Source organism: Ursus americanus, chromosome 8, assembly GCF_024610735.1.
Source record: "Ursus americanus isolate L20-20 chromosome 8, mUrsAme1.1.p, whole genome shotgun sequence".
NCBI lineage: Eukaryota > Metazoa > Chordata > Mammalia > Carnivora > Ursidae > Ursus > Ursus americanus.
In genome coordinates this window covers 51,455,324-51,481,072 of record NC_142134.1, presented here as the reverse complement: position 1 = coordinate 51,481,072, position 25,749 = coordinate 51,455,324, and the positions used below count along the sequence as shown (strand labels likewise).

The 25,749-nt window shown below is 40.3% G+C and overlaps 1 protein-coding gene across 2 annotated transcripts in view; it reads right to left on the bottom strand.

Moving 5' to 3' along the window:
* The window catches only part of RBM47 (RNA binding motif protein 47), a 65,890-nt gene that overhangs the window by 29,353 nt on the left and 10,788 nt on the right, over positions 1–25,749 (bottom strand). For both annotated transcript variants that reach the window (XM_045815905.2, XM_045815904.2), the window contains exon 2: positions 2,865–2,988. The gene's annotated coding sequence lies outside the window, so the exon portion shown is untranslated. The remainder of the gene's footprint in view (positions 1–2,864; positions 2,989–25,749) is intronic.

Here is a 25,749-nt window from a genome sequence, read left to right as displayed (position 1 = left end):
CAACACAGATGTAAAAATAAGTTTTTAAAATACGAAACAAACCAGTATTACAAAGTGGCACAAAATCTGAGTAGAGAGGAATCCAACAAATATTTATAAAGTATCTACTCTATGTTAATATGCAAAGGACAATCTACATCAGAGAGCAAGATCAACTGGTCAGTGGCAAACTTCCTTGCCAAACTTTGGCTCGGTCTCCTGAAATTGCTCAGTGTAGCCCAGGACAAGTATAGTCATACAATATTCACATTTCTGGTAGTGGTGAAGGATAGCCAAATATTCATGAACCCAGTTACTCCTGAAACTTTCTGGTGTGTTCCAGAGTTTGAAAAATCTGATAAAAATCCATGAACGGTCCAAGTGCAGACATCTCCTTTGGGTGTGTGTTTGGGGGCAACTGGTGCCAGGGTGAGGATGAAGATTAGACAGAAATGATCTGTAGATTCTACCACTTTAAAATTCTAGTCCTGATTCTACAAAGCTCTCTGTAAGGCCCGCTGACCATTCCTTTGCTTTAGGAGTCCTCAGCTTTCGGTATTTATTCACTACTCCTAAATTATAGATGTTAGAGCTAAAAGAAATTGTGGAGGCCATCTTGAAGGAGTTTCCCTGCACTTTTTTACATAAAAAAGAAATGATTAACTTGAAAAATTTTCCTAGTATTTAAAATGCAGGGAAACATTTCTCTTTTAAAGAGCAGATGTGCTTTCCTGGCTGGGTAATGGAAGTTATACAGCGCATCATGTCGTTCAGGTAAGTTTAGGTCATCTACATAATCATCTTCATCGTCGTTTCCGCCACCTTGTGTGCTCACACATGTTTACTAAAAACCACCTCAGACACTCATCAGATACAGACAAACTGAGCCTCTCACTTTAAAGAAGAAACAGGACTTGAGAAGTTAGGTGACCTGTCCAAGGTTAAGTATTTTTGAGTTTGTTGTTTGTTTGGACTCATCAACTGAATTAGGCTTCTCGGACAATGAAAAGATCTTCTCTTGTTCTCCTGAGGTACATAGTACAGAAATGAACAAAAGTGGGGACAACAAATACCAAGTGAATGAATACAAGCCTCGTATATGCTTTTCCCCATAAACAGATCCAAGACATGGAGGTTGGTACAAAGAGGCAATTGGATGGCGTTATCTTCTACTTTAGAAACCTGGTACTGGTTAGGACTGGGGTAGGGCTGGGGGGGAGGGAAGAGGCTTTTATTTCCTGAGCTTCTGCAGAAATACTTATGATTTTAAACCTTAAAGTGATAGAACTCAATCTTTACATGCATGCATGAAATGAACATTGTTATATATAATGGGTAAAGAGAAATGGGAGGACAAGTATAATTTGAGATGTTTCTGGAAGACAGTTGGACAATATTAAGAGCTTTACAGTGTTCATTAAAAATAGTTCATTTTCATTAGCCCAATGATTCCACTGATAGAAATGTACCTCAAGAAAATAATCAGAGACACAAATAAAATTTATAGTCAAGTATGTTCACTACAGTGATATTTATAATGTAATGAACATAATAGTACGAATTTATATGTGAATACAACAAACATAATGTACAGCAGTATAGAAATGGCTAAATAAATTATGGCATAGTTGTAGGCTAAAATATCGATCTCATGTTCTCAACTATCTTAAACTTGTTAAGTACTATTTTAGAATATATATGAAATATTTTTAAAAAACAGAAAAGGAATAAATATACCATAATATTAATTGTGGTTATCTTTGGATTGTGAGATTATAATAAATTTTTCTTTTTTTAAAAGATTTTTATTTATTTATTTGAGAGACAGAGAGGGAGCATGAGCAGGGGGAGGGGCAGAGGGAGAGGGAGAAGCAGACTCCCTGCTGAGGGGCTTGATCCCAGGACCCTGAGATCATGACCTGAGCCAAAGGCAGACGCTTAACTGACTGAGCCACCCAGACACCCCTATAAGCAATTTCATACTTTAAATTTCCAGGTTTTCTTTAATGAAAACACTTTTATTACAAAAAAAAAAAGTTAGCTCTCTGAGTCCCTGAATTCAGTAGATTAAGTCCAGAATCCAACCTAGAGGGTAAGAAAATAAGGGACTTGGGATGGGGGGCAGGCAGGGGAGGGACGTTGTTGGGTAGATCAGTGGCACCCCAGCACCATCTCCCTGACATACAAGGATTTTCTGTCTCTACCTTTTGGAGCTTAGTGAGGGCTGGGGCGGGGGCTGGGGAGGGCCGTCTGTCCAAGGTTCAGCCTCTTCCATGCTCCTCGCACATGTAGGACCATCACCCATATAACACTAATACCATCTATCTGTAGAGAATTACATCCTTGGCATTTACATGGGTTGTAATTCACTGGATTGCCAGGATTTGAAGGGTGTGATGTGACAGTTATTTTTACCTTATACGAAGGTGAGGAAACAAATTTAGAGAATGCCATGAGGATCATACAGGAGAGAACATACAAGTGTCTCTTCTAGCTCGTGCAAAGGACCCTTACTTGTGTCCAACACTTTCAAAAGACCACTCTGATGGAAATACCCTCGACCTCTTTTTTGGGTGAGGTTAAGAGGGAAGTTATGAGCAATACATAATTATTCCTTGTCTCTTAACTCCAAAGATGCTCACACATACAGACAGAGGTAGTAATTTTTCCTCTTGGGTCACAAAGACGTAAACTGAACAGAGAAATAAGGATTTGTATTGTGGGTTTAAGATGACTTATCATGTCCTATAAACCACCAAGATTGTCACATAAACATACACCAGATACATATAAGATACAAAAGCAGCAGATATCTTGGTTGACAGGAATGGAAATTTAAAGTTTTCTTTAAGTGAAGAAGAAAAGAACACTGGGAGTGTACTCACCAAAAACCCACTGATTTGGTTTGCCCGGTCCGTTATAGGATGTAGAAGAAGAATATACAGGGAAATCAGGCAGCTTGCTTGGGATTGTTCAGTTCAATTTTTGGCATGCCCTTTGAGCCAAATCCTGAGGGATGGAAAAAAAAATGCTATTAATGTTTTCAATTTCAGTATCATTTTCGTAAGTGTGTTAAAAATTGGGGGTCATTTTCTTAAAAAAAAAAAAAGGATTACCGTTACTCTATCATGTTCTCTACAAACCAAGAAATGCAACCATTTCTTCTTTCCCCTGTTCTTGAAGAAGCAGGGAACAAGGAGGAAGAAACGGTCCAACTTCGTCCATCTTTCGTACTTTTCCTTCTGCCTTCTTTAGAGCATCCGTGACTTTAAGATGAACAACACAAGGTTTAGGAAGAAATAGCCTCTATTTTATGCTTCTAGGCTCTTAAAAAGAAGAGGCTGGTGTCCTTCACAGAGATGATACTATCTAGCTGACAGGCTGCCTCTCCCCATTGAGGGGCTTAGGTTACACACACCACCAACAGATCGTTACACTCTTCCCTGACGAACCCAGACAGGGTCTCAGAACCCACTGAAACAAGAGTTGTAGCCATCTACTACCAACTGATTAGAGTCGCCATGAAGGCCACTTCCTATTCTGCCCTAAAATGTGTAGTTACGACTCTTCTGAGAATGTTCTTTACGTGGAGTCCCACAAAAAACAGGATTTCGGATCCTAGGATCATCTTTAAAGTCACAATACAGAAAACATTCAAATTAAAGACAGTTAAGATAAGACATTAAAATATATACTAAGCACCAAACTTTTACCTTTATTTCACATTTGGAAATATGAAGTTTGCTCCCCTGAAGAAAATTAAAGGAGTTGGATTACCAGCAGTGTTCAAAACGGTTTTTAATTTTTTGTTTTGTATTGTTTTGTTTTCGTTTTTTTGTTTGTTTGTTTGTTTTGTTTGTTTGTTTTTTTAAAGATGTAGCACCCTTTCTTCCATCAAAAATTTACTTGGGTGCAAAACCAGAACTGATTTACAAGGAAGCTGGCTGAAGTGCAGGCAAGGGAGGCATCCTCATCCATTCCGCTCCCTTGTCCACTGGGGGCAGGTGGGGAGCCTATGGGACCCGTAGGCCTATAGAGGGCACAGTTTGGAACCTGCCAATTAAGTGGCCTCTAAAGCCAGTTACAGTTCCAAATTATTTTGCCTTGAAATATACTGCATATTGCCAAGAGTGACAAAAGCTTTCAATGGGATCCATAACCTTATGGGAATACAAACAGTAAAACTAAGCCATAAACTGGTTTTCATCCTTATTGTCAATGATCTATGAAAGAAAGAAAGAGGGGGAAGAAGAAGGGGGAGGAGGAGGAGGGGGGGGGAGGGCGGAGGAGAGGAGGGAGGGAGGAGAGGAAGGAAGGAAGGAAGGAAGGAAGGAAGGAAGGAAGGAAGGAAGGAAGGAAGGAAGGAAGGAAGGAAGGAACAGCTATACCCTCAAATAAATCATAGAGTAATAGCTGTTAAACTGGTTCTAGAAGCATATAATCCTTACCCCAATCTGTGAGGACAACTTCCTAAATGCCGTTATCCTGGATAACACTTAATGATCAACATCACAGTATTTGATAAATTGAAATAAATGCGCAAATTACAAAGTGTGTCCTGTCAAAGTAACAGAATACAATTTAGATTCCTGCCCTGTTCATTTACTAGCTAAGTGAGTCCAGACAAATTTATTTAACTTTTCTGAGTCTTGGGTTCCTTATCTATAAAGTGGAGATTTCATGGAAAACAGAGACCATATGAGAACAGAGGAAGGACTGCATGGAGAATAAAGAATATAAAGTACCATTCGTGGCACACATTAGCTGTGCAGAATTGTGAGTTTTCTTTCTATAATAACAAAATTTCCCCCTTATTTTTTAAAATAATATCATGGTAAAGGACAGGTAAACTTTACGAATTAAAAGCAAATCATTAACCTATAAATGAAATTATAGGCTTTATACAGTTTTGTGCTATATCTTAATGAATGAAAGAAAGATTATCAATGTGCCTCTCATGGGTATTCAAGTAACAGAAAATTTCTCCCAAATAAAATACTTAGGCTCAACTGTTCATTTCCAGAAAAAAAAAAGAAAAAAAAAAAAGATTTTCCAGACCGACTCCAAACACAACCCATTTCACTAAAAATTTAATATTCTTTTGCAAAAATCTTCAAGCAAAACCCATATGCCACTTGTGTCCTATGGCTTCACATTCCTCCTGACACGATATTGGGTACCCCAGGGAATCCAGCTTGAAAAGTCCGTCTCTAGTACAATTCCTAGATTTTAGTGTGGAGGGAACTGTCTTACTGAAGGTCACATAATTCTATATGTTAATAAGATTTACAGGGCAGTTCCTAGAGGAAAGCAGTGGTTTCCAGACATTAATTGGGTTGATCCATTCACTTCAATCTCCTCACCCGCTCCTCATTCTATGAACAGCTATGGTTATTGCTCACTGTATTCTGGAGTCTTTATGAAGCCCTCGTCGGGAAATCTTCCTAGATTCTGGAAGAAGGAAAAGCTATTCTCAGCAGAACACTTGGTTTGTTTTAAGTTTGGGGCATGTGAATCTTAGAGTTGCTTCTCCTGCTTCGACAAATGGTGGGTCTGGGGGCGAATGTTCGCTGGATTTATGAAGCCTATGGCACCATCTGCTTACCCAAACCTGATTTTTACCCCTTCTTCTTAATCTTGTCATACCATATGTAGTTTTGAAAGCTGTTCCAAATCTATTTTTGGAATGATAAATACATGAAATAATAAATGTATTTTTCCCAAAAGGACACCCCAGTCTAATATCACTTTCCATGTTCATCTTCTGCTTCTCGACTCTGTCATAAACCTAGGCTAAAAATAACTCTCTCATCCTTTCTGAGGATAAGCCAATTGCCCACACTCAGGATGCTAGTACATGGGCCTAATGCTACCAGGAGACCACCAGGGCAAGAGTCAGATAAGAGTTCAGATAACAGAATCCTTACTTGGCCACCAGCAGTGTTTGACCACGGGGTGTGCCATTTAACTTTCTGGGCCTCAGCATCCTCCCTGGTGTAGGGAAGCTGATATTAACACCTCACGTGAGAGCTGTTATAAGGATAAAGTGAGATACTACATTTGAAAGCATCTTGTAAACTGCTCTCCATCAGCTTCTACCTGGATGATTGCATTATCCCCCCGACTGACTCTCGTTTTATCCACTCTTGCCCACTGCAAACACCAGGTCTCGTGGCAGGCCAGGTGATCTTTAAAAACAAAGCAAAGCAAAACAAAACCACAACCACAACCACAATTTGAGCAGGTCTTGACACCCTCCTGCTTAACCTCGACCCTTTCTTACAATATGCCCTTATAATAAAGTCAATATCCTTAGCACAGCCCATAAGGAAGACTTGGGTTCCTCTTCCGACCGCATCGTGCATCACTTTCCTCCTTACACATGCTGTTCCCAATGCTTCAAACCCTCACCAAGCCCCCTGCTCAGCCAGCTTGTTCTCATCCTTAATGTCACTTTCAGAAGCCATCTCTGGATCCCCTAAGATACGTTCCCACAACACCATATAATCTCTCCTTGTACTCCTCATAACACTAAATTGAACTATATGAGATTGCCATTTTGAAGAACAAAAACAGTAGAATATCGGCAAATTTATATGGTTTAAGCTTACAGTTGTTACTGGTATAATAATGGTCTTCCCTAGTTGGTTGTGAACTTTACTGGGGCAGAATCTACTCCTATAATCCCAGTGCCCTACAACGAATCCTAGCACATAGTAGGTGCTTAACTGTTCAGTGTGAGATGTTGTCACTACCTTTTTAATGCTAAGTGTATCATTTATATATTGTCACTGGCAGTAAATACCATGTTTTCAAATGCTACTTCGACCTTCCATAGGAATGAAATGAAGAAATGGAATGAAAAAAACTTATTTTTTAAGATCGTCATGTCTGGCATTTCGGGAAAGCACAGGTTCCTTGTATGTGTAATATACCTCATCAGGGATAGAATTTAGCCCACTGGTGTGGTACCATTTACGGATCTGTGTTTTTTCACTCAAATGCTTCTCACCGAAGGGCAGAATGAAAACAATTCTCAAAGGAAACCAGAAGATTTGCATTTATTTCTTTTTACAGCTTTTGCCACGCGATAGCACATCAGCTGGGGGGGGGGGAGGATAGCATCTATGAGAGTGCTAGACTTGAAACTGAGGAATTTTAAAATATACTTCCCCATGATATTCAAAAGGAATGCACCCTACCATGTTCCCAGATCACTTCATCCAACTATAGCATGGCTTATGTCCCTTATGAAACGAACAGAGCAAAGACCAAGTCTAAACCAAGGTTGGATGACGTACAGGGTAGGCTACGCTAATGCACAAGCGATGTAACTTAAGAAAATTCATAATGTTAATAACAGCTAACATTCATGGAGTGCTTATAATGCATCAGGTACTGAGCTAAGCATTCTGTGTACGTTGTCTTATTTAATCATTACTGCAACCCCATGAAGCGAATTCTCTGGTAATACTCATCCTGAGACCGCCCGTTGGCTCAGGTCCCTCAGCTGTAAGTGATGAAGCTGGAATTCAAACCCAAGAGGCCTGAGACCAGAATCTGCACTCTTAATTATTCTGCTCCATGGCAGAATCCAGTTGCTTCCAATTGCATCCTAGTCTGGGAGAGCAGAAAATTAAAATTTGTGCTATAATGAAAATGACAAATGACTATATTGCCGCTTTGGAGTCATTTATGAGTCAAACCCGGGAACGGCAAGTCCATGATTTGTCAAAGACAACCGTGTGAGAATTTTTTCAAGAGTTCCAATATTTTCAACCTGGGTTAGAAATAAGGATAGAAGTGTAACTTTTTGGATGACAAGTAGAGAATGTCAGATACTCATAAATATCACGGGCTTAGAAAACCTGGTTATCCAATGTGCTCCCTAGATTCTTGAAAGGCTGTTATGCTTTTGAAAGTGTAACACTTGGGCCACCTGGGTGGCTCTACAGGTTAAGCGTCTGCCTTTGCCTCAGGTCATGATCCCAGGGTCCTGGGATCTAGTGTTTCTCTGCCCCTCCTCACACTTGTTCTCTCAATCTCTCTCTCTCTCAAATAAATAAATAAAATCTTAAAAAAAGAAAAAGAAAGCATTACACTTTGGAAGGTTTTTGAGAAATCAGAGACTCCATAAAAGGAGTCAAGAGCCTGCCATTTCACTTTCTACCGCTCAGTCAACAATCTCTAATCCGACAGTTCTTTCTTGCTAACATTTTTAAAAATAACCTCTTTCAGTAGCAAAGAAAATGAACATACTAACATTCACACCATAGAAATATGATTTTTAAAAAAATAATCACAAATGACTAATTCTTGACGTAGGATTCATAGGTGGTGGTTACTGCGATGTGACTCCCCACTCCCCTCCGTCTTTCTGCATTGACATTTGACCCTTTTTATAATATGCACCTTGTACCAGTGAAATCTAAGGCACCAGCTAGTTACTCATTAAACTTGGGTGCCAAGGGCTGACTTGTACAAATTACGCTGTTAACTGCCCAGTCTGGCCTGTGTGCAGAAGTGGAAAAAAGCAATCATCATCGCTGGGAAATTCTGTCATATCGGCAGAATTGAACTACAAATTGCAGCAATTCGTGCCTGACCTCTGATCTGCGAAGTTGGTCTAAACCTTTGAACCTCAGTGTGGAATTGAGAAGCAGCACTGACTTGTACCGGAGAAGACGGCGAGCAAGTATTCTCTGCTGTGAATAGTTAACTCTGTGACTGTTGGTCGACTCCCCTGAAGAGTCTACGTCTCATAAAACGGCATTTTAATAAATCTAATAAAAGTGGAGAGTTTCGGGATGAAAATTTATAAATAAATATGTAAAAACGGAAAGAAAGGGGGGAATCTGAGATAACTTGAATTACTGGGCATTTATACTAGTACAGTAAAAAAAAATTCTCCTTACAAGCTTTAATTAAATACTTTAAAAACTTTTGCCAAACGGCGCCATCTCTCATATGTTAAAATTCTAAACAAATATATTATCTAATTCCTATTATAAAATACAAATCCATATTAAGCCATCTCTGGGGGAAAAAAAAAACCAACCATGGGAAATCAGTTAGACCATTCCTTGAACCCAAACTTAGCTTCTGATACTTAGCATTAAATGAAGAGGAATGAATAAGTATAATAATATACATTTCTTATGTATACATTTTGTCATAACACTGATCCGTCACATTTTATTCATAATGAGGAAGGTTTTTCTTTTGAGAATTAGCTTCAAATGCTATTCAAATTGCTCCATTTCCAGGTAGAAAGCAGCGAATATTGTATTTCTCTGGTTTCTTTAATATTAGAACAAATACTGCATAAAATGCAACTATTCTTTATAATGAAAGTGAAACTTACTTGTAGTCTTTAAAGCATACAATCTACACTTAACTAATTCCACTTCATAAACTTTACTACGGGTTTGAAAAAACGGTGCTACAAGTCTTACACGAGACCTTTTTTCATAGAGGAAATGTCATGACTGCTAAAAATATGTAGCAATTATCATAATGCTAATTCTGCTTATTTTTCTTATCTTTCATGATCACATTTCTTAAAATCACAAACCCTCTCTAAAGACTGACTGAAAATGACTTTGGAAACAAAGGTGGACATTACCGATAAATTCCTGCTTCTTACCCCATGGTTAAAGTAGCAGTGATCTGGGAAAAAATTACTCTGTGAAGGCCTGGCTTTTTCAAGTATGCAAAGTGAAGAGCTTCTGGAAGAACTGATTTAAAAAAACAAAAAACAAAAAAAAGTTCATAACTTAAGAATTTTGGTTTTGCTATTGGTAAGGCAAACCGCAGTAATTGAAACTATTACCAAGCTCTAATTTTCCTTTTTGGCCTTCAATTAAAAAAGGGATCACTTGCTTGTTCAACCTGATCTGAATCACTCTAACCAAACACGACCATCTCGTCCTCTCTTCCAATTAAAACAAATAAGGGTGTCCCCTACCTTTCCAGTCTTGAAATCTGGATGCGACAGGCTAACAGTAACAAAAGCTTTGCTTAAGCAACCTTCGCTCCTGATCTGGGGAACTGCGTAACTCTGTTTTACACAGCACACGTCTCCTCATTGGTCAGCGAGCTTTGGCCATTTAAATGCCTTGGGAGTCATTTGCTAAGGGCACCTGGAATGAGCTGTGAGTGGGTGGCACAGAACGAAGGGAGGTGTTAAAATTGCCAGATACAGACCGCTCAACAGCAGCCTGAAAACTGAATGAACACCTACTGTAACAAATGGGTTCGGGGAAGGCCCAAGAAGACAAAAGCTCCGGCATTTCATAGAGAAAAACATTTAACCGAACTCTTTTACTCAAACGCCACTACTGACTAAAAGTAAACAAACTATCTTTTAAATCCACCTTCCTGGAATAAGACAGGTGCCCGTTAGCTTGTACTGCGTGATGCAGACAAGACACAGAGTAATTGCTACTCCATCCAGGTTGTTGTGAGAATTAAATGAGTGAATACACGTACATGCTTAGATAAAACCAAAAATTACCCGGGAATTAAACCCTCATTTGATTTTACTTCACTTCCAATCTGGAGCTGGCAAGGGATTTTCCAGTTAAGAAGTGGAGAGAAATAGAAGGGCCATAGAAGAGACGGGAGTGGTAAAACATGATTCATGGTAATGAAGACAGTTCGTACATAACAACGGACCAGAAAGACCGGAAGCACCCAGGCAGAGTAAATATGCTCCTTTTCAAGAAGTTCAGAGGTGGAACCTCATTGTAAGTCTCTCCTTGGAAGCTGGGTTTGTAAGTTCTGGCCGTTGGGAGATCAGGGGAACTGGGAACAGAATAGGAAGGGGAGCGGCGGGGAGGGTGTCCTGAAAGTGAGGTGACATCTGGGACCCAAAGTGTCCTGAACAAGGATGAAAATAAGCTCCACAGCATATACAGAGAGAAACAAATCTGTGATTTCAAAGTTGTGGGTTCCAGTTTTCCCTTAGTGGTTATTCTGTAATTGTCAATCTTACTAAATTCCAGAACACCTTAGCGATTTGAAGTCGCCAGGACAGGAAGTAAGAAGTCCAGAGTGACAAGAAAGTTCTAAACCCAGGTAACTGGCCATTTATCTACCTTTGGGGGAAAAAAAAAATAGAAACAGCATTATTACTCCTAAATAAAATAATCTAAAACTATCAATAGAGACTAGAAAACACTAGCAGGTTAGTAAAGGGCCCAAATCCAGAACAAGTCTAAGATTATCATCAGGTTAAATATTATGTGAAACTAAATTGATAGGTTCTGAATGGAGAAGAATTGAAGCAATCTTTATACAACACTAAGGCAGTGTTTCCAAAAAACTGATTTTAGACCAAATTCCTCTTGACTACAAATGGGACCCAGGAAATCTGTCTTTTATATGAGCAATGGAATATTTCATACAAGAATTTTTACAAATTCTGGGTGTGTGGCATGCTTTAAGCGTTAGAAAGAGAATATTTTTGGTGTGTGAGTGGGTGTGTGTGTGCCTGTGTGTATGCACGGACGCTAGTATGCATTCTTATACCGAACATTATCAAAGAGGCAAAGACTCAGGAGACAAACCACCTCAAGAAGATACATTTTAGAAGTAAGGTGGTAAGGATGGGGCAGCTTTTCACTGAATACCTGAAAACCCGAATCACAATTACAGCCTGCACTAAACAAACAAAACAGCAATATTTTCCTGCTTTTGCGTTGAACAAAGTTAATTTTAAAAATACAGGCAAACATGCACACAGATATTTATGGTCTTTGTAAAAACAATGCATACTAGTTATAACACATTGAAACAATATAGAAAAGTACACAGAAAAAGTAAAAGCCATCCTTCTCCCATTGCCACTGGCATGGACTGCTACTACGGAGCCCTCAATGGAGGCAAATGTGTAAAACTGTAGGTCAAGGCCATCATGGTAGACATATCGTGCTACCTTCGCTGTGTTAACTTCTGATACGTCGGGCTTGCAACAAGCTGAAGTCATCCCAGGAGGAGTGATCTTTGTCTCAACAAAACACCTTTGTTTTCAGAGTGGAGTGACAGCAGGCAGATCTGAGGTCCGAGACTGGAGAGAAGAGGGAAAAAGGACACAAGCAAAATAGACACTTGAGACAAAGACAAGCTCTAAGGTAATTTGGAAAAAGGAACAAGAAACAAGGTCGCAGACACGTCTTGGGAGAGCAAGAAGTGGAGTACAGGTAAAGACATGATGTGAAGCCAGGAAACTATTATGTGGGGCTATTGTTTTAAATATAGGAAATACCTACTAAGGTCATTTTTACATGCCACTAGAGAGCATTATATTTTATTTTAATTTAGCTAAAGACTAAGATAGGGGCGCCTGGGTGGCTCAGTCGATCAAGCGTCTGCCTTCAGCTTGGGTCATGATCCCAGGGTCCTGGGATTGAGCCCTGTGTGAGCAGGGAGTCTGCTTCACCCTCTGTCTGCCACTCCCATGCTCATGCTCTCTCAAATAAATAAATAAAATCTTTAATTAAAAAAAAATTTGTAAATAAAGGCTAAGATTTAGCCAAAGATCAAGTGAATGTGTATTTGCTTTGTATAACACAGTAGTATATAGTTTTCCAGAAGTAGATTTTACACTACTTAGAGTTACACCATTTAGAATTTCAAAATCTTTGCTGTATTAACACATGACTAAGGCAGAAGAAGACAGTGTTCACATGCACACGCACACATTAAAGTACTAGCTTCCACGAGAAAAGCTATCAACCAGCGGCACGGAAGCCGTATCACTGTGTTGGTGTCAGCAATAATAACGGGCTGTGAAGCTAAGGAACCAGCACTGGAAAAGCGAGCTCAGAGAGGTAAGGGCATGCCTGTGTATATACGAGAGCCGTTCTAAAGAACGGATGCGACACACAGAACTCCCTCTAAGGACAGCAATATGATAGCAAGGATTCACTCCTTCAAGACAGCTTTTGGTTTCACACACACACACAACATACACATGGGCTCGGTCTCAGTTGGGCATTGTTAAAATCCCTTCACCTGCCCTCTCCTACCACCGCCGTGGATCAAAAAGTCTTCTGCTTTTATAGACCAGTATCCACAAACGTGTATGATCAAAAGTACCATAGGGTTCCCTTTTGGTTAGTTTGCCAAATAGCCTGTTGTGATACCAACAGGAAGAATTAAATAGTGGATATTGCCATGTTGGGGATAAAGAGCTTATCTTATGTAGACATTAGGAAAGGCCTTTAAAGGTATGGTATCCTCTCAGTACAATTGCTTTAAAGAGTAAAATGATAATAGTAACCTACGTACATATTTCAGTCACTCAATCAATATTTATCAAGTACCTTCTAAGTGTCAGGCACTGTTCTAGGTTACTAAGGCTTTAGCGGTGAACAAAACAGACAAAAATCCTTGCCCTGAGCCCTCAAGTCCTACGGGGCAAAAGACATTTAATGAGTAAGTCAGTAAAATATACAGTATGTTAGACTGTGAAAGAGCTAAGGAGAAAAAACAGGAGGGAAGGAGCCCGGGAGTGTGTGGTGGGGGAGGGGGGCAGTGTCCCGCCTGGTCTCTGACTTACAAGTATATTTACTATTAATTATTTTAAAAATTTAAGCATGTGACTCCATTAGTGTTCTAGTGGGATACGCTTTTAATCTAAGCATATAGCTAAACTCCTTTAAATCATATGTCAAGTAGTTCCTGTTTACATAGTAGTAGCTATTTAATGTGGACACAGGCAAGGCAGCAGACATCTTAAATGCAGTGCTTAGGTGCCAGGTGCACGGTGCTGTGGAAAGAAATCCGAGAGGGAACGCCATGTATTCGCAGGATTGTTTTGAAGTAAAACTAATTCTGCACTACTTTCTCGGCTTACCAAGAACTTCCAAGGATTTAAATAGACCAGGCTGGGCTGCTCAGAGATCACACACCCTCGCTCTGGCTCATTCCCACCCCCTGACTGTGGACATGCTTGACTGAGTCCCTGTCCCTTAGAAATGTTCACCATGACAGAGACACCACTCAGAGAGAGGAAGATGACAGAAGATCGGGACTACTCACTTTTCTTCAGAGTCGAGGGTTCCAGCATCCACTACTGATTTGGGGGCATCTGTGAGCCTTGTCACATCATACATGACTATGTCTATCACAGAGCCTCTCTGTGACTTCTTACGCAACTCGAAGGAGAGATTAGCCAATTAAATCAAATCACCCCACCCCATATCCAACCAACTCCTTCCCTCCGAAGCTTTACTCAAGCAAGGACATTGCATTTGTTACTTTTAATTTTAAATATGTCACAGAAGCACAGCCCCTCTTGCATTCTCTACTTTCCTGAATAGGCAGTCAGGGAAGAGCCCAGAGGCTTCAAGCACCTGTGTTTATTACAGGCAAGAGGACATCTGGTGAGGCAGCCAACGAAGACATATAACAAGATGGAATCATCACCCTTCCCCTGTCTAATTTTCACTGAAATTCATCACCTCCATCTGTAATAAAATAATGGTAGCTAACTCCTCTCTATAGCCCTTGTCATACACCAGGCACTGTTCTAAGTGTTTCACATACATTAACACATATAGTCCTATAAATATATTTTGAGGTTAGGGACTAGTATTATCCCCATTGTACAGATGAGAAAACCAAGACACAAGAAATAAAGTAACTTGCCCAAGACAGACAAGCTGGCAGCAGTGGAGTGAGGATTTGAACCCACGCACTCTGGCTTGTAGGGATCACACTTTTTTCCGCCTCTGGATAAATAGATAGTATTCCTCCCTCCCTCCCTCCCTCCCTTCCTCCCTCCCTCCCTCCCTCCCTCCCTCCCTCCCTCTCTTCTTTCCTTCTTCCTAATCACCTGCCCCTCTATCTACCCACACATCCTTCACCCTGCTGCTCTGACCCTGACAGTGACAGGCATTTCTGTACTTAAGAGGAAAATGCTTTGGAACTTTGGAGACGGTATCTCTGAAGCCAGGGGAAGAAACTTTAATACTCGGTGAGTGAAACTGCAACTTATAAAAGCCACAGAATCTCATTTAAATCTAAAGACAATCCTCTTTGCATTTTCTCCCTAAACTCTTCCTCTGACCAGGCAGCATTCTTCATTAACACATAGAAACCTGCCAGATTTTATAGTGATCTCTTCCTGACCCTGTAACATAGCAAACTGTGGTGTCTTGTAAGCTAAGAAATGACCTGTCTTTACCCTATATATCCTGTGGTCATGGTCACAGACTTTTTCTTTTTAAAAGAGGAAGTTCAGAATAAACATTGAATGTGGGTGGAAAGGAGATACCTATTACAAAGTCATAAATAACGTGTAAAATCCAAGCCCTGTGTTTATCTTTTGCTAGAGAAAAGCCAGTTATATTAAGTCATGATGTAAAAAGTAGATTTCCTCCCGTTTAGAATGTGCAGTCAGGTTAACAAGTGCTCAGGAAGTGTGTGGTTTTGCCAAGTATTATGTGAGTTTTGCTCTTTAATAATTACTGGAGTTTTAATAATTTCCTCCAAATTACCGCAGAAATCCCCTACCATTCTGGATTCACCGAGTACTATGCTTTTCCATTTCAACAGGTATTTCCTGAGCACTTTCAATAAAACTCCAAGATGGGCTCAAGTACTGGGGGGTGGAGGGTTGGGGGGGGGTGGGAACTGCAGTCAAAGACCCTGATGTGGTCTCTATTAACTAAGAAAGAGCTAACCATCTTTTGAATGTCATGTGTATATGTATGTTAGGGGGAGGGGCACAGAAAAATGCAATGAGAGAGAAGGAAGCAGGATTAGGAGGAACAGAGGGGCCTATTGCTTAGGGTGGCCGGGGAAGTCCTTTCTCTCCCGGGCAGAGACCTGATGGAGTAAGGAACAAACAGTCTGAAGAGAGAAAGCACTCCAGAAGAAGGAAGGAAGGGCTACAGAAGGGTAACAACTTTGGGGTATCTGAAGAGCAAGAAAGGGGCAACGGCTGATGACACAGGGTGAGCAAAGCAGGCAAGGGTCACGTGAGGACTCTGGGTTCTATTGGACCGAATGGAGGATTCTAAGCAGAGGAGCAACGTGATCTGATTTTTCTTTCCTTAACATCACTCTGGCGTGGAGAAGAGATCACGGGTGAGCCAAGGAGGAAGCAGAGGGACAGGCTGGAGACTGTTCTGGTCCTCCAGGGATGGGAGGACGGTGGTTTATACTAGAGTCGTAAGCCTGCAGTGGTAAGAAGAGAAGCTGACCTTGAGTCATATCCTAAAGGCAGAGCGGACAGAACTGGCTAACGGACGACCTGGATGATAGCAGGGGCCAGGACGACGAACGTTTTTCCAGCCCGAGCAATGGCAGGGGCCAGGACCACGAACGTTTTTCCAGCCCGAGCAATGGCAGGGGCCAGGATGACGAACATTTTTCCAGCCCGAGCAATCAAGAAAAGGGTCGTGCCATACTACCATCTCAGTAACATGGGGCAAAACCTTTTTTATGGCACGGCATCCACTCATAAGCAGTAAAGACACAAATATATAGTGAGTGCCATTAATCAACAGGCAGCATATTGGAATATTATTTTTAAAAATCTAGGTTTTAGCCAACCAGCGCCCTCAGTCCTTAACTTCGCTGCTTAATATATTGGGCATGAACTCTGCAGTCCTCTCTGTTTCTAGTTTTCTCTGGCACTTTTATGGTTCTTTAATTCAAAAGAATGTATGTACTATGGGAAATGGACCGCAGGGCCAAGAAACAAAAAAATACACAAAATAGTCTCAGTGACCTCCGTTATTTAAAGCAATAAACCACAAATTTAAGAAACACACTGGGTAGGTGGGTGGGGAGAGGAGGTATACAAAAGGTCCATATTCTGGAAACTCTGCCAAACTTCAGGGAAATAAAGACTTGCATTAAAAAGCACCTGCCTAGAAAATTCTCGGGAAGCTCCCAAGGCCTATGGAAGATGGAGTTGGGGGACTAATGAGTGGGTACTCCTCTCATTCTCCAGTTCCAAGGCCTCCTTCTCCGGCGCCCACCATCTGGCCTTCAATTCCACCTGACTCCCCCCTCCTTAGTGTTCTGCTCTTTGATTATTCCATACTCTTTCTCTCTTGGGCTTCATGACCCAGTTCTTACGTAGCTCCACTCATGACTATCATCTGTTTTTGTAGATTTTCCATGACTGACTTCTCTTCCCTCTGTCCGCCAACACTGACTGCGACCTACCATTTTCTTCCCTCGTCCTACATCCCCTCCTCACAATCACATCACTTGACCCTTGCTTTCCATTTTTCATTTAAAAAGAAAATGCTACAATCTATCCAGATGTCCCATTTGGCTAACAATAGGAAGTATGCCAATTAACTTATATATCGTATATGCAAGATATGTATTTTTTTAATCTCTCACTTCTATAAATTAAAATGACTCTTAAACCCAACAAAATGTTCAACCCCATTGGTAAGCAAATAAATGTAAATTAAGGAAAAATAAAATAAACAATATCACTTTTAACCAATAAAATAAGCAGATATTTCTAGCATGGTGCTACTACATCACTCTTCAGTAATCCAAGTGTCAATTGATCAAAACTTTTTAAAAAAATAATAGTTTATAATCTACATGAAAAGCCTTGAGAATGTTCATTGTCTTCACTTAGCAATGTCATTAAGAATTTATCCTAAAGAAAGAATAAAAAATGAAGTTTACACACAAAGATGTTTATCTCAGAATTCTTTATAATAAATTTAGGAACTACCCAATGCTTGACCCGGAAGTGATTAAATAAAAAAAATTATATTATATTGCAATCACAACTAAAGATTATATTAATTATGCAGTTACTAAAAAATATATTTATGAAGAATTTTAGTGTCATGACTAAAGGTTTATGACATGTGGGTTTAAGAAAATAGTATGGATAAGTGAAGGTACAGCACACTTTCAGCTGAAACTAGGGAAATGAAAGCTAGACACAGAACAAAATATTGACAGTGGTTTGTCTCTGGCTAGTAAGAGTATTGAATATGGATGATTTAAAATTTTCTTTTTATGTACTTCTGTATTTTAACATTATACATACATACATTTATGTTATATATCTTTGACATATATAACTTCGATCATCAGAAAAATTTAAATGGTTTGATCAAACAAATCTCTTTGTTCTAGCCCAATCTCCCCTTTTCAGCCCATCATTAAGTTCTGCCAATTTTTTTCCTTTCCTTTCTCACTGATTTTGCTCAGCACTAACCATGCACAACCTCCCACCTCCACCCTTCTGCTTCCCTCCCTGACAATCACTTTCTCTGCTGACCATCCTGAGAGCAGAAGCAAGAACTGTCTACCTGAAGTATGGCTGGGATCATGTTACCCCCATGAAGGGAATTTGATGTGATCCTTGGTCATCCATAACACTCCAAGCTTTTGATCATGAACTGCAAATCTTTGGTTAACTTCTGACTACAACCCACTGCATAATTTCCCTTTGTTCCTCTCAACCCCCATAGACATACACCCACACACAAAATCCCCAAGACTACCTTTCTACGAACTTCTCTAATATATCCTTGTTTTCTTTCCTCACTCTTCTCTAGAATTATCTAGGAAGGCTTCTTATCCAGGTATCTACTGTTTTCCAAACAACTTTGCTCCCACACTGCTTCCTCATCCCTTTTTTATATACATACACTAAGCAACTGGATGTTTGTCATTTGCAATCAGACTTGCAAAATGGAAAGAAATTCCTGTTCTAGCACAACATTGCCTAAAGAGCAAATTCTCCTAGCGTACATAAACTATAATTCCACTTTCGAAAATCAAAAACTTGAACACAAAATTTAAGATCATCTCTTATGAGAAATGAGATACACCAAGAGCCAGGTTTTTTGTTTGCTTAGAAAGCTGTCATCTGCTTGCATGACAAGATGGTAGTTCCTTATGAAGTATATCTAAGGCATTTGCTTTCAATCTCTATCCCCTGCCCAGTGCAGACACGCAGAAATTCGCCAGTCTGGGTGCTCGAGAATCATTCCTCACAAAAATTCCGAACTATTGGTAAAATATTTTTGACTTACAACATGGAAAACTTTATTAAAAGATCATTGTGAAACACAGCACTCACAGCTCAATCTCTTTAGCTGTTTGGTGAACAACTATGGAAAACAGGAAGAAGGAAAGTCACATGAACAGTTGTTGTCTCTGAGTGGTAAAAACATGCACTTGGCTGCCTCTTCAGACCTCCTACCATATTTGCTTCAGCCTTCTGATGTGAAATCCACCTGAGTCCCTGACACCTCACTGCTTTGACAAACATCTCATTTCTCCAGCTCTGTTTTACAAACAAGGAAACCAAAGAAATGGCCATGGAGCAGCTGAACGTAGCATGTTTTGGACATGCCGACACTGAAATGACCAGTTCCTGAGTTCCAAGTGAAGCCACGGTAAGAACTGTATGAGAATCACTCTGATCTGAAGTGTTAATAAAAATGACAGTGTCAGTCGTGACTCCTGATAGTCACTCAGATGGACAAATTTTTTAATTGAGAAAACACATTGCTGTGGAAACCTACTCTTGCGAAGAGGAAGTGGATACATGCCTCAAACATACAAACACATGATTTACAGTCACAGCTTATTACATTTGTTAGGAATGGCTGTCAACGAATGCATTTATTGGAAGTAAAACTATAAAACAATAATAATGGTTAACTGAAAAAAAAAAAAAGAATACCATTAATAGTACTCAGTTCTCTTCCAGAAATGAGCAAGGAAAAATTATGATATAAGAAATCTCCATACTAGACTCCTTATGTGCACAGATACGTGTGCCAGAAGACAAATCAGTTAATAATTGACCCTGAGCTGGAGGATTAAACAGCTAAACATAATAGCTCAAGCTGAAACTAATAATTTATCTAAATTTCAAACTGAACTAAAAACTGATCTCATTACTTTTCTTTCTACCAAGAACTGAATATTAAATGGAATTTAGAAGTATTTATTAAGATGAAATCAGAGACAGACTACAAATGGAGTGGGTTACAACATATATAATGAAGAATCAATCTCCTTCAACTGCAGGAGCTACAAGTCCATAAGAAAATATAACCCAATAAATATGAGCAAAGATACGAACAGGCAGCTTACAAAAAAAATTATATGGCCAATAAACATAAAAATATGTTCAACTTTATTCAAACTGAACTTTGTTCCATTAAATAAATGGAAATCTAAACAATGAACACGGATTCGGGTCCATTTTGTACCCCAGAAATTTATGCCAAGTACATCTTTAAGAGCTCACTGGAGTGGAAGGGTCCTAAGATCTTAAGAGCCACCAGGAATTATTCCCTGCTCCCCACCCCCCCACCAAGAGGGAAATATACCAGGAGCAACGTTGGAACAGTCAAGACTCATTTATTAGCTCTTTTACACCATAGTGGAGCTTTTACCAAGGATTAGCAGATGCAACTGAATGATAAAAAAAAGAAAACAATAAATCAGTGTCTTAAGAACTGAGATGTTCCTTATGGTCTCTACCATCTGATGATATGAGTGATTTCACCTCTGTATCATCTATTTCCTTCCTATCCAAAATGCAGTGCCCAAATTTGATAAATAATAAATATACTCTCTCTCTCTCTTTCTCACATACACACACACACACACACACACACCTTTACATCTGCCTCAGTGTGTGCAGCTTATCTTGATATCTTGGCACCCTGATAATTATTTAATGTGCTAGTGATCTCTGCTGGTCTAAAAGTTTTGGAAAACAACAGACAGCCAATAAAATTTACTGACTGATAATTTTAGAGCTGAAAAATGCATTTAACCTGACAATTCTCAACACTATATTCTCAGCAGATCATAGAAACTTCTCTTGTATTTTTAAGTGTTTAAGAACCCAAAACCTGGAGGGGCGCCTGGGTGGCTCAGTCGGTTAAGTGTCCGACTCTTGATTTCAGCTCAGGTCATGATCTCAGGGTTGTGAGATTGAGCTCCTTGGGCTCTGTGCTAAGCATGGAGCCTGCTTAGGATTCTCTCTCTTCCTCTTCCTCTGCATCCCTCCGCTCCCCACATACACACTCACTTGCTCTCTCTCTAAAGTGTTGTAGTTATTTAAAAAAAAGAAAGAAAGAAAGAAAGAAACAAAACCCTGGAGAAGTATTTGTGCTGCTGATCCCTGGCCACTCTAACTGTCTAATTTAGAACCTGCAGCCAGCCAGTCTCCTGAGCACCCCGTGTGCCCCATGTGCCCCATCTGTCATGTTCTCGTATAATTACTTGTAAGCATGGCTACACAAAGAACAAGCTCCATGTATTCATACTAAATTCAGTCTTCCAAAAAAACTACCTACTTTCATCTGTCGTTGGATAAAATTCATCTTCTTGATATATATACAGTTTAAAAAGCTGATTATCAATTTGTAGGCTCATGAGTTATTTTTTTCACTTTTTCTCAATGTATAGCCTAGCATTTTCTCATTTTTCTTCACCTACAGGGAGAGAGAAAAGAAGAATCCACATCCTTTCTACTATTTAGTGATGCTCTTGATAAAAAGGTTTAATGGGAAAAGACAGAAAGAAAGGGACAGAGAGGGAGGGAGGGAGAATACCGAGTAACTGAATACTGGTTGTATGGATTCTACTAATTAGATATTGGGAAAAATCCCTTTAGAACATTTTATTTCTTCTTCCTATGGCTAAAATGGAAATAATTATTTCTCCATAACAATCTCAGAGATGCTGTGAGGGGAAAAATATATAGTATGAATGAAAACGTTCTGCATTTTCAGGGAAAGAATATATATTATTAAAATAATGCTTGCCTATTGTTTTAATAGTAAATATGAATACTTATATTCAAGTGGTTAACAACCTAAAACTATTATCTAGCTATAGTTAATAAAATATTTGTATTAAAATACTACTTTTCTTGAAGGTTTGAGGATAATCTCAGTTAATACTATTTATAAATAACTAGAGGTTGGTTATATTTTCGTTTTCTAGGATGCTAACTGAAAGTTTCATAGTGAGGATTGATCCATACCTTTTTTCTTCTAGTAAAATTAATGGCCATTCTTTGGCTGAAGAATTAGACTAGCAATGTATGTATTTTTTTTAATCCCTGAAAAATGCTTGTTAGACACAGAAACAGGGGGCGCCTGGGTGGCTCAGTGGGTTACGCACTGGCCTTTGGCTCAGGTCACGATCCCAGGGTCCTGGGATTGAGCCCCGCATCGGGCTCCCTGCTCTCCGGGGAGTCTGCTTCTCCCTCTGCCTGCTGCTCCCCCTGCTTGTGCTCTTTCCCTCCCTCTCTGACAAATAACATCTTTAGACACCTAAACAGCAGCCACAGCACATGCCTTGAGGCTGCAATGAGAACACACTGCCCCCATGGAGCTCAGGTAACAGGACTTAATACTAAGCTCCTCTGGGGAGCTGAGAGAAGGGCACTTCTATCCCCACCTCAAGAGGAGAACTTAGAGTACTAGCAAACCTAAATTTGAATTTTTCAGTGATACCATTTTCATAATTTCTGGTACTCCCATCCTGAGCTTGCTTCCAACTTGTTCAGGAAAATGCATTCCCTGCCTTTGTTCTTATATCATCATGATGATATGCGTGGAGTCAAGCCTGCAATCTTTCTGAGAAGGAAAAATCTCTTGCTTGAAGTAACACCCCGAGCTGCCACAGCCCAGGAGGAAATGTGTCTCGGCACCTGGCAGCAAATGCAGGTGAGGGCCATCCCGGTAGCCTACGCGGGTGAGGTCACGGATGACCGGCAAAGAAGCAGCAGCTAATGGAAACACCACTCCAGGCTCTGTAGCTACTTGCCATGGTGTCGGCCCGGCCTAGGCCCGTGTGACCTGACAGCAACATCAACCAAGGGAGAACAGCTGACCCTCACTGAGCATGGGCCGCGTACCGACCGAGCTAAGGACTTCGCACGTAGCTCAGCTAACCCTCGCCACAACAGTATGAAGTAGTAACCTAACCACCTTTATGCTGATTTTACACCTGTGGGAACTGACGTTTACAGAACGGAAACAGCTGTCCCAAATCTCACAGCCGCTAAGTGGCAGAGACAGAATTCGCAACCAGGCGGCCAGACTCCGGAGCCCGGCTTTGAGCCCCGAACCGCAGTGCCACATGGACTCCACCAGGGAGAAGTCGCTGCTTCATCAGCTGTCCTGTGTACTCGCCTCACGGATTCAGTGGCCTTGTCACTCTATCCCCACAGGGGACGTCAGCTCCAGCACTGGTCATTCACACTTACAAATTGTCTTGCGAGATGAAGAATGAAGACAGTAGTTCAAAGGCAGTAAACAACCTAACCTCCCACCTTAAAAAGAAGTGCCAACAAAATCTGAAACGGTGTAAGAATGGAAATCAGTAAGAATAAAGATTCAAATGGAAGTAAAGGAAATGGGGAATAGAAAAAGAACAAAGAAAATCCACGAAACCAGAAGTTGGTTCTTTTGAAAAGATCGACAACATCGGCAAACCTTTAGTTAGAATGACTAAGAAAATAAAAAGACTCAACTTAGCAAACTCAGAAATAAGAGAGACATCACTACAGGCATACCTCGGCGATACTGCGGGTTCAGATCACCACCACCACAGTAAAGCGAGTATCGCAGTAAAGCGAGTCAAATGAATTTTTTGGTTTCCCAGTGCATATAAAAATCATGTTTATGCTATACTGTAGTCTCTTAAGTGTGCAATAGCATTATGTCTGAGAAAACAATGTACATATCTTAATTTAAACATACTTTATTGCTAAAACATGCTAATCATTATCTGAGTTTTCATTGAGTCATAATTTTTTGCTGGTGGAGGTCTTGCCTCGATGTCGACGGCTGCTGACTGATCAGGGTGGGGGTTGCTGAAGGCTGGGGAGGCTGTGTCCATTTCTTAAAATAAGACAATGAAGTTTGCCACATCGATGGACTCTTCCTTTCATTTGAACACTAAGAGGTCACTGCAGTATTATTTACTGGCCTAGCTTCAATATTGTGTCTCAGGAAATAGGGAGGCCCAAGGAAAGGGCGAGAGATGGGGAACAGCCAGTCAGCGAAGCAGTCAGAACACACACCACATTTATCAACTAAGTTTGCTACCTTATATGGGTGTGGCTCAGGGTGCCCCAAAATAATTACCATAGTAACATCAAAGATCCCTGATCACAGATTACCGTGACAAATGTAAGGACAAAGTCTGACATATTGCAAGAATTACCAAAATGTGACACAAAGAGACATGAAGTCAGCAAATGGTGTTGGAAAAATGGTGTTGACAGAACTCCTACAACTCAAAAGACACAAATAACCCAATTAGAGGATAGGCAAAGGATCTGAATTAAACATTGCTTCAAAGAAGGTATACAAATAACCACAAATCACATGAAAAATGTCCAACATAATTAGCCAACAGGGAAATGCAAACTAAAACCCCAGTGAGATACCACTTCACAGCCACTAGGACGGCTATAAAAAAAAAGTGGGGGGATAACAAGGATTGGCATGGATGGGAAAAAACTGGAACCCTCACATACAGCTGGTGGGAATGTAAAATGGTGCAGCCACTTTAGAAAACTGCCTGGCAATTCCTCAGGTTGAACACAGAGTCACCATATGACCCAGCAATTCTACCCCTAAATATATACGAGAGAAATGAATACTTGTGACCACACAAAAATCTGTGCACGAATAATCCTAGTGGCATTATAACAGCCCCAAAGTAGAGACAGCGCAAATGTCCACCAACCGATGAATAAATAAATTCATAAATAAAATGTGATCTATTCGCGCGACAGAATACTATTCAGCACTGAAAAGGAATGAAGTATTGATACTTTCTACAACATGGATGAACCCTGAAAACATTAAATTAAGTGAAGGAAGTGAGTCACAAAGACCACATATTGTATTGATTCCATTTACATGAAAGGTTCATAATGGGCAAATCTATGAAGACAAAAAAATAGGTTAGTGGTTGTATAGGCTGGTATGGGGGGCAGGAGCTAAAGAGGTGGGGAAAAAAGCGGAAGTGACTGGTAATGGGTACCGGGGATTTGTCAGGGAGGGGATGGAATGTTCTAAAATTGATTATAATGATGCTTACACAACACTGTGAACACACTAAAACCAGATGAATTGTACACTTTAAATAGGGGAATTATATGATATGTGAATTTTATCCCGAATAAAGCTGTTCAGAAAAGAAAGACCGACCATGCTTGTCACTGTGGAAATATGGCAAATGCTGCCACGCACCATGCCCCCTTCAGAAAGATGTATTTCAGAAGCTCACCCCAGATTTCTCCCATTCCAACCATCATAGCCAAGAAACAAAACCTGGGCATGCAGCTGTGGTAACCACGATGTTCATGTTACATGTTATCCCCTATTTCATTTCCAACTAGAACTTCAGGTAAAATCGCACCACACAGAATAAAATTACGGAGGAGGTTAGGACGACGGTATTTTTATGCCCTGGTGGATGGCTTAGTACTCCAGCTCTATGTTATTCTCATAGGGAATAGCTTTCCAAGAACATGCTTTCTCTCTGGTCCCCACTCACTCAGCACTCCCTCTGGGACCAAAGTCCCCGATGGTGCCTGCGTGAGCACGTGGGTGTGTGCTTTGTTGGAGAGGGGAGTCTGGGGTCAGAGCACTGCTAAACTGAGCAATGTATAATTAACCTCCCTTCCCAGCCTCAGGAAATGATGATTTTCCTTCCCCTTCTATCTTCCTCCTGGATCATCTTCATCATTCCAGCCAATCCTGCTTTCTAATA